Here is a 7,500-nt window from a genome sequence, read left to right as displayed (position 1 = left end):
GAACCAGCCATCTTTCAGAAACACTAGATCTAAAGAATAAAGATTAGTTTGCATGATTGCATGTGTTTGCATGGGGGGGGGGGGGGCAGTTCCACAGCTTTGCTGATCAAATCCACTGTGGGAAAACTGATTAGCCAATAAAATCCCTTGAATAGAGAGAGACACTGCGGAGCGCGTCATCATTCAGAAACCACACCCAAAACGGGGGGAACAAACCCCCCCCCCCCCCCCCCCCCCCCCCCGATCCTGGCGTTCTCCTATGTCACATGTTGCACACAAAGATCATATATACGGAAGATGAACACTCCAACTTACTTCCTTGACAGCTAGATCCACATTTTTATTCTCGCCAATTCTCAATGGCTTCCTTGTTTTGCTCGGGAGTACAAAAAACTTTAATTGGAGATTTTTTACATTTGTTGTCTGCGCAGCCCCACCACACAATAGCTTTTAGCTATGTTTAATTCAAGGAAAATGACGCTGGTGTGTGGAAGTGAATGGAGAGCTTTCCCCCGTGATGGGCGTGGCCTATTTCATGCAGTGTCTGTCTCTATAGTCGTTGACACAGTCTCTTTCTTCAAGGACAGCCAGAAACATTAAAATTAACTGCTTTTGCAAAGATGTTGCGCTGACATCACCGTATTTCTAAAGTAGCACTGAAGTTCTCAACTGCTAATGAAATGATCATGGCGGTCTAAGGTTGGATTTTGCCTGGCGGCTATTTGTAACTCGAAGAGAACGAGGTCGGAGGAAGGTGACTCTGTTCTCCACGTCGCTGCGAGAGGACAGGACAGCACGGCCAAAACCACACACACACACACACACCACCCACCACCACTGTACTACACTGACACACACACACACACACACACACACACACACACACTCATCCTTGTGATATCTCGCGCTGAATGGCCAGTGAAATGTGACACTATTAAAATTGACAGTGGCTCCTCCCTTCCAGCTGCCCGTTACACCCCGTGGGGAGTGTATATGCAAACAAAGCATCACTACGAAAAGAAAAAAAAAATCACTCTCTCCTGCAGGTGTGTGGACAGAGACGGTGTCTCGGGCGACTGCAAGGTGGCGCTGCTGGTGCCAGAGACAGAAAGAAAGAAAGGGGAATCTTGTAGGTGCTTTTTGAAACGGGGGGTTTGGACTCAGGCAGCATGTGAGCGCAGCACAGCTGACTGCTGAACTGAATGCTTGTCCTACATACCTGTGAGGGCTAACAGGAAGCCAGGTGTATCTGGGCCAGAACACACCGTGCGTGTCCTGCCTTTGCTCCAACACAGAGCTGCCCGGGGGAGACAACTAGGCCACAGCATCCATCTCCTCTCTCCCTTAAAACACACACGCGAGTGCGGTGTCATAGTGCACGCTGACCTTAAAAACACTAGAATGTGATGTCATAGTCCACGCTGACCTAAAAACACACTTAAATGCGATGTCATAGTGCACGCTGACCTTAAAACACACTTGAATGTGATGTCATAGTGCATGTTCACCTAAAAACACACACTTGAATGTGATGTCATAGTGCATGCTGACCTTAAAACACACACTTGAATGTGATGTCATCATAGTGCATGCTGACCTTAAAACAGACACTTGAATGTGATGTCATAGTGCACGCTGACCTTAAAACACACACTTGACTGTGATGTCATAGTGCACGCTGACCTTAAAACACACACTTGACTGTGATGTCATAGTGCACGCTGACCTTAAAACACACACTTGAATGTGATGTCATAGTGCATGCTGACCTTAAAACACACACTTGACTGTGATGTCATAGTGCACGCTGACCTTAAAACACACACTTGACTGTGATGTCATAGTGCATGCTGACCTTAAAACACACACTTGAATGTGATGTCATAGTGCATGCTGACCTTAAAACACACACTTGAATTAGGGCTGGGCGATATGACCTCTAAAGAATATCGCGATGTTTTTTGGCTATATCGCGATACACGATATATATCTCGATATTTTTGAAATCTCTCATAAATGCTCAATTTAACCCTTCAGGGTTCATACACATTTTGACCAATGGATTTCCATGACTTTCCCATAAGTTCTTAACCAGTATTTTATGCACACCTGGGGTAAAAAAGAAGAAAGGGCAGATGTAGTGAGCAAAGATGATTTAATATTCCATAGCTCTGACCTAAGCAAATCTGACATCACTGTGAACACAAACAACACTTCTGATATAATATGCTTGTTTTAGTAAAGTGTATCACTCAATAGTCAATACAAAAAATAATGGCTTTTATAGAACCGAAAGCCTAGCTGCTTAGTCTGCAGATAAAACATAAAAAATTAAATTTAGACTCTTATTGGCATGACGGCAACATAAGCTGTGAATTTTGCATTGGGGCCAGTTCTATAGTGAGGCATGGAAAGCCTCACTATACGCCATCATATGTGTTGTTTCACTTTTGACTGAAAAATGATGCCTCTAGTTGTAGTCTAGATTAAAGAAAATACACGTAGCCTATGTGATGTTCACTTGCGCATTCATTTTCCTTAATAGATCATGACTGCCCCGCAGCTAGCTAGCTACGTTAGCTTGCATGTAACGTTAGCGTTAGTTCCTTTTGGAGACACAAACCCTGGACGTTTCATTTTGAGTAGGCTAATGCATGAGGTTCTCTATGGTTTACGCCAGCTCTGGGAGTATGAAATGCTTTAAATGCGGGGGTTTTGGTCACAACAAGCTTGTGGAGCGCTGCCCTGCAACTAGGTAGCCTAACCAGCTAGCTAACGTTAGCCCCGTTAGTCATCATCACAACAGCTAACGTTAACGCCAAAACAAATCCGCTGCCTCCTCCCCATGTTTGGCTTAGCGTAACGCCAGCTCAGACTTTCCCCTAATCTCAGAAACCTTGCGGGATATGTATTGCAAATTGCAATAGTGGTTGTTTTGTTATAATTTGAAACTGTCAACAGCCACACTGCGGGCGGCCATGTTTCGCCAGTCTATGGTGCGGACGCATGATTTCGAATCGCACATAGGTTAAGGACGGGTGTGTCTGACGCGGTTTGACGCGTTTGACGTATCCATGTGATTCCCCCTCCCTTTTGAGTGTGACATGAGCTCTCCCTTGAGAGGGAGAGCTGACAAGAGGAAAAAAGAGGAAAAAAGCGAGTCATGCTGGCGGCTTAAGTTATAAACAATGCGTGACAATTATACTCGAATGTTCGCGATATAGTCATTTCTACATCTCACGTGGCACAAGCCGCGATACATCGAGTATATTCGATATATCGCCCAGCCCTAACTTGAATGTGATGTCATAGTGCATGCTGACCTTAAAACACACTAGAATGTGATGTCATAGTGCATGCTGACCTTAAAACACACACTTGAATGTGATGTCATAGTGCATGCTGACCTTAAAACTAGGGATGGGCATTTCTAGCAAAAACACTATTCGAAATTCGCTGGCCAAATTCGAATTTAATTCGAATTTCGAAAAAAAAAAAAAAATGTAATTTTTTTTTTTTTTTTTTTTTTTTTTTTTTTTTTTTTTTGTGAGTGAAATGTTGCATTGTCTCCCCTGATTCTAAGTCTACGGCTTTATTAATTAATATAAAAAGCTTCTGATGTGGATTTTTAGCTCAAACAAGCATTGCACCACTGAAGTAAAGAACATGTTACATGACATTGACATTTTCGAAAATAAAAAACAGTTTTGACAATCATGAGTGGTTCATTAAATATTTAGTAGGCTCAGGTCTGAGTGCCAAAGGGGTGCCAAAGTCACCCCTTCTCCCTCTTCATGGGATTTCATCCGCCATTCATTTTTCCATAAACCTTGCTTAAAATGCTTATAAAAATTGTTTTACTTGCTCAAACCAAGCGATTTGACTATACTTAGAATCAGGGGAGACAATGCAACATTTCACTAAAAAAAAAAAAAAAAAAAATTTTTTTTTTTTTTTTTTTCCGAATTTCGAATTTCAATAATAAAAGTCGACCTTGATAATAACAACGATTATTCGAAAATTCGAAATTCGATGCCCATCCCTACTTAAAACACACACTTGAATGTGATGTCATAGTGCATGCTGACCTTAAAACACACTAGAATGTGATGTCATAGTGCACGCTGACCTTAAAACACACACTTGACTGTGATGTCATAGTGCATGCTGACCTTAAAACACACACTTGAATGTGATGTCATAGTGCATGCTGACCTTAAAACACACACTAGAATGTGATGTCATAGTGCATGCTGACCTTAAAACACACACTTGAATGTGATGTCATAGTGCATGCTGACCTTAAAACACACACTTGAATGTGATGTCATAGTGCATGCTGACCTTAAAACACACTAGCATGTGATGTCATAGTGCATGCTGACCTTAAAACACACACTTGAATGTGATGTCATAGTGCATGCTGACCTTAAAACACACTAGAATGTGATGTCATAGTGCACGCTGACCTTAAAACACACACTTGACTGTGATGTCATAGTGCATGCTGACCTTAAAACACACACTTGAATGTGATGTCATAGTGCATGCTGACCTTAAAACACACACTTGAATGTGATGTCATAGTGCATGCTGACCTTAAAACACACTAGAATGTGATGTCATAGTGCATGCTGACCTTAAAACACACACTTGAATGTGATGTCATAGTGCATGCTGACCTTAAAACACACACTTGAATGTGATGTCATAGTGCATGCTGACCTTAAAACACACTAGCATGTGATGTCATAGTGCATGCTGACCTTAAAACACACACTTGAATGTGATGTCATAGTGCATGCTGACCTTAAAACACACACTTGAATGTGATGTCATAGTGCATGCTGACCTTAAAACACACACTTGACCTTAAAACACACACTTGAATGTGATGTCAGAAGAGTGCATGCTCTGTATAAAACATGTCCTGATTCACGATCTTAAAGGAACACTCCGCCTATTTTCAACCAGCTTTGTATCATTAGAACATCAGTAGTATATCAGAAAACTGTAAACTGTTTTGAAGTCTGTCATTTAATTTGACAGTTATTGAGTGTTAAAGTGTGGACCAGTGACATCACTGGTCCACCACACTAACTCATTAACTCAAATAAACTCTCAATAACTGTCAAACTAGATGAATGACGAATAGTTTGACAGTTATTGAGAGTTGATTTGAGTGTTCCTTTAATATTGGGATATGTTATTCTGAATACTCTGCAGCTCATCAACACAGTCAAACTGAAGCACACACTGAAGCTCTGCACTTCTTTGTCTTGTGTGTGTGCGCTCGCGCAGCGCGCCGCGCGCGCGTGTGCTATACGACAGTGCGTGTGTGTGTGTGTTTGTGTGTGTGTGTGTGTGTGTGTGTGTGTGTGTGTGTGTGTGTGTGTGTGTGTGTGTGTGCATATGTGTTCCCCAGCTGGTGTGGGGAGTGAAGATGTATTATTCAGTCCTCAGTGTACTCTTCACCTCTGGCGGGCTGAAAATAACCCTGCATTCACACCAAGGCGGAAAAAAGCTTCACGAACCCAAATTATCTGCCAAAGTTGAAACATTTCAATTCGAGCTAAGGCTAAATGAGGAGGTGAAAATCGCGTCATTCGCACCGCAAAAATTCGCGCATTGACTTTGTGATCTCGTCATCGTGCAAATTTGTGAAAATCACAGCGGTTTGAACGCCCAGTCTCAATCTTCCTCTTCTCCTTTCCTCCTGCTAGCCCCCGCTCCTCCTCACCCAGCCTCCCACCTCCTCCTCCTCCTACTCCTCCTCCTCCTCCTCCTCCTCCTCCTCCTCCTCCTCCTCCTCCTCCTCCTCCTCCTCCGCCTCCGCCACTCTCGAAATAGATCCCTAATTTATCCCTCTGTGAACTTTGGAAAGGTTAATATGGCATTTTAACCCCACAGCGCGGTGACGCGGTCCATTTCTTTACCGGCGTGCGTCTCGGCTCACAGTGGGCTTTTTGAATCCGATGTGGCAGCTGACCTGCTTTCACAGCGCTGGTTTGCGATGATGATGAGGACCTTTGAGGAGTATCAGGCTGTACATTAAATCAGTTGTTGTTTTGTCGGAGTAACTTAACATCTTAACACCACACTGCAGGAGTCACTTACAGTAACACTGATTTACAGCCACCTCGGTATTAATATTATGTCTTGTCTGACCCCGAATAGAATTCAGAATAAAAGGTCAGAGGTATAGTTGAACATAAGTTCAGCACAATGCTACTGTAGCCCTGGACTGGAGGTGTGAGTCGCATTGAATTAGTTATGTCAATGGAGGACTAGGAGATGATGTGGCACTGGCAGCAGTGTGACATCACACACACACACACACACACACACACACACACACACACACACACACACACTCACACACACACACACGCACACACACACACACCCACCCACACACACACACGCGCACAGGCACACACACACACACACACACACACACACACACACACACACACACACACACGTGACGCGCACACAGGCACACATTGCTATGGTAACCTCAGAAGTTTTCACCCGGTCCGAATGATGTCTTTGTGGCAGCTCCGTGCACTCTGTGTGAGAGTCCTCGTGCTGCAGCAATGCACAGTTCTTCTCCTCTGAAGTGTTGCCTTCATGGTCTCGTGCTGTCCTGTCCTCCTGGCAGCCATTAGATGTGTGGTACCGTGTTGCCTTCATGGTCTGTCCTCCTGACAGTCATTAGATGTGTGGTACCGTGTTGCCTTCATGGTCTCGTGCCGTCCTCCTGACAGTCATTAGATGTGTGGTACCGTGTTGCCTTCATGGTCTCGTGCTGTCCTCCTGACAGTCATTAGATGTGTGGTACCGTGTTGCCTTCATGGTCTCGTGCTGTCCTGCTGACAGTCATTAGATGTGTGGTACCGTGTTGCCTTCATGGTCTCGTGCTGTCCTGCTGACAGTCATTAGATGTGTGGTACCGTGTTGCCTTCATGGTCTTGTGCTGTCCTGAGTCTGACAGTCATTACATGTGTGTACCGTGTTGCCTTCATGGTCTCGTGCTGTCCTCCTGACAGTCATTAGATGTGTGGTACCGTGTTGCCTTCATGGTCTCGTGCTGTCCTCCTTACAGTCATTAGATGTGTGTGGTACCGTGTTGCCTTCATGGTCTCGTGCTGTCCTCCTTACAGTCATTAGATGTGTGGTACCGTGTTGCCTTCATGGTCTCGTGCCGTCCTCCTGACAGTCATTAGGTGTGTGGTACCGTGTTGCCTTCATGGTCTCGTGCTGTCCTCCTGACAGTCATTAGATGTGTGGTACCGTGTTGCCTTCATGGTCTCGTGCTGTCCTCCTGACAGTCATTAGATGTGTGGTACCGTGTTGCCTTCATGGTCTCGTGCTGTCCTCCTGACAGTCATTAGATGTGTGGTACCGTGTTGCCTTCATGGTCTCGTGCTGTCCTCCTGACAGTCATTAGATGTGTGGTACCGTGTTGCCTTCATGGTCTAGTGCTGTCCTCCTGAC

Source organism: Poromitra crassiceps (assembly GCF_964638095.1).
Source record: "Poromitra crassiceps genome assembly, chromosome: 22".
In the NCBI taxonomy this organism is placed as follows: domain Eukaryota; kingdom Metazoa; phylum Chordata; class Actinopteri; order Beryciformes; family Melamphaidae; genus Poromitra; species Poromitra crassiceps.
This window is presented reverse-complemented; position numbering follows the sequence as displayed.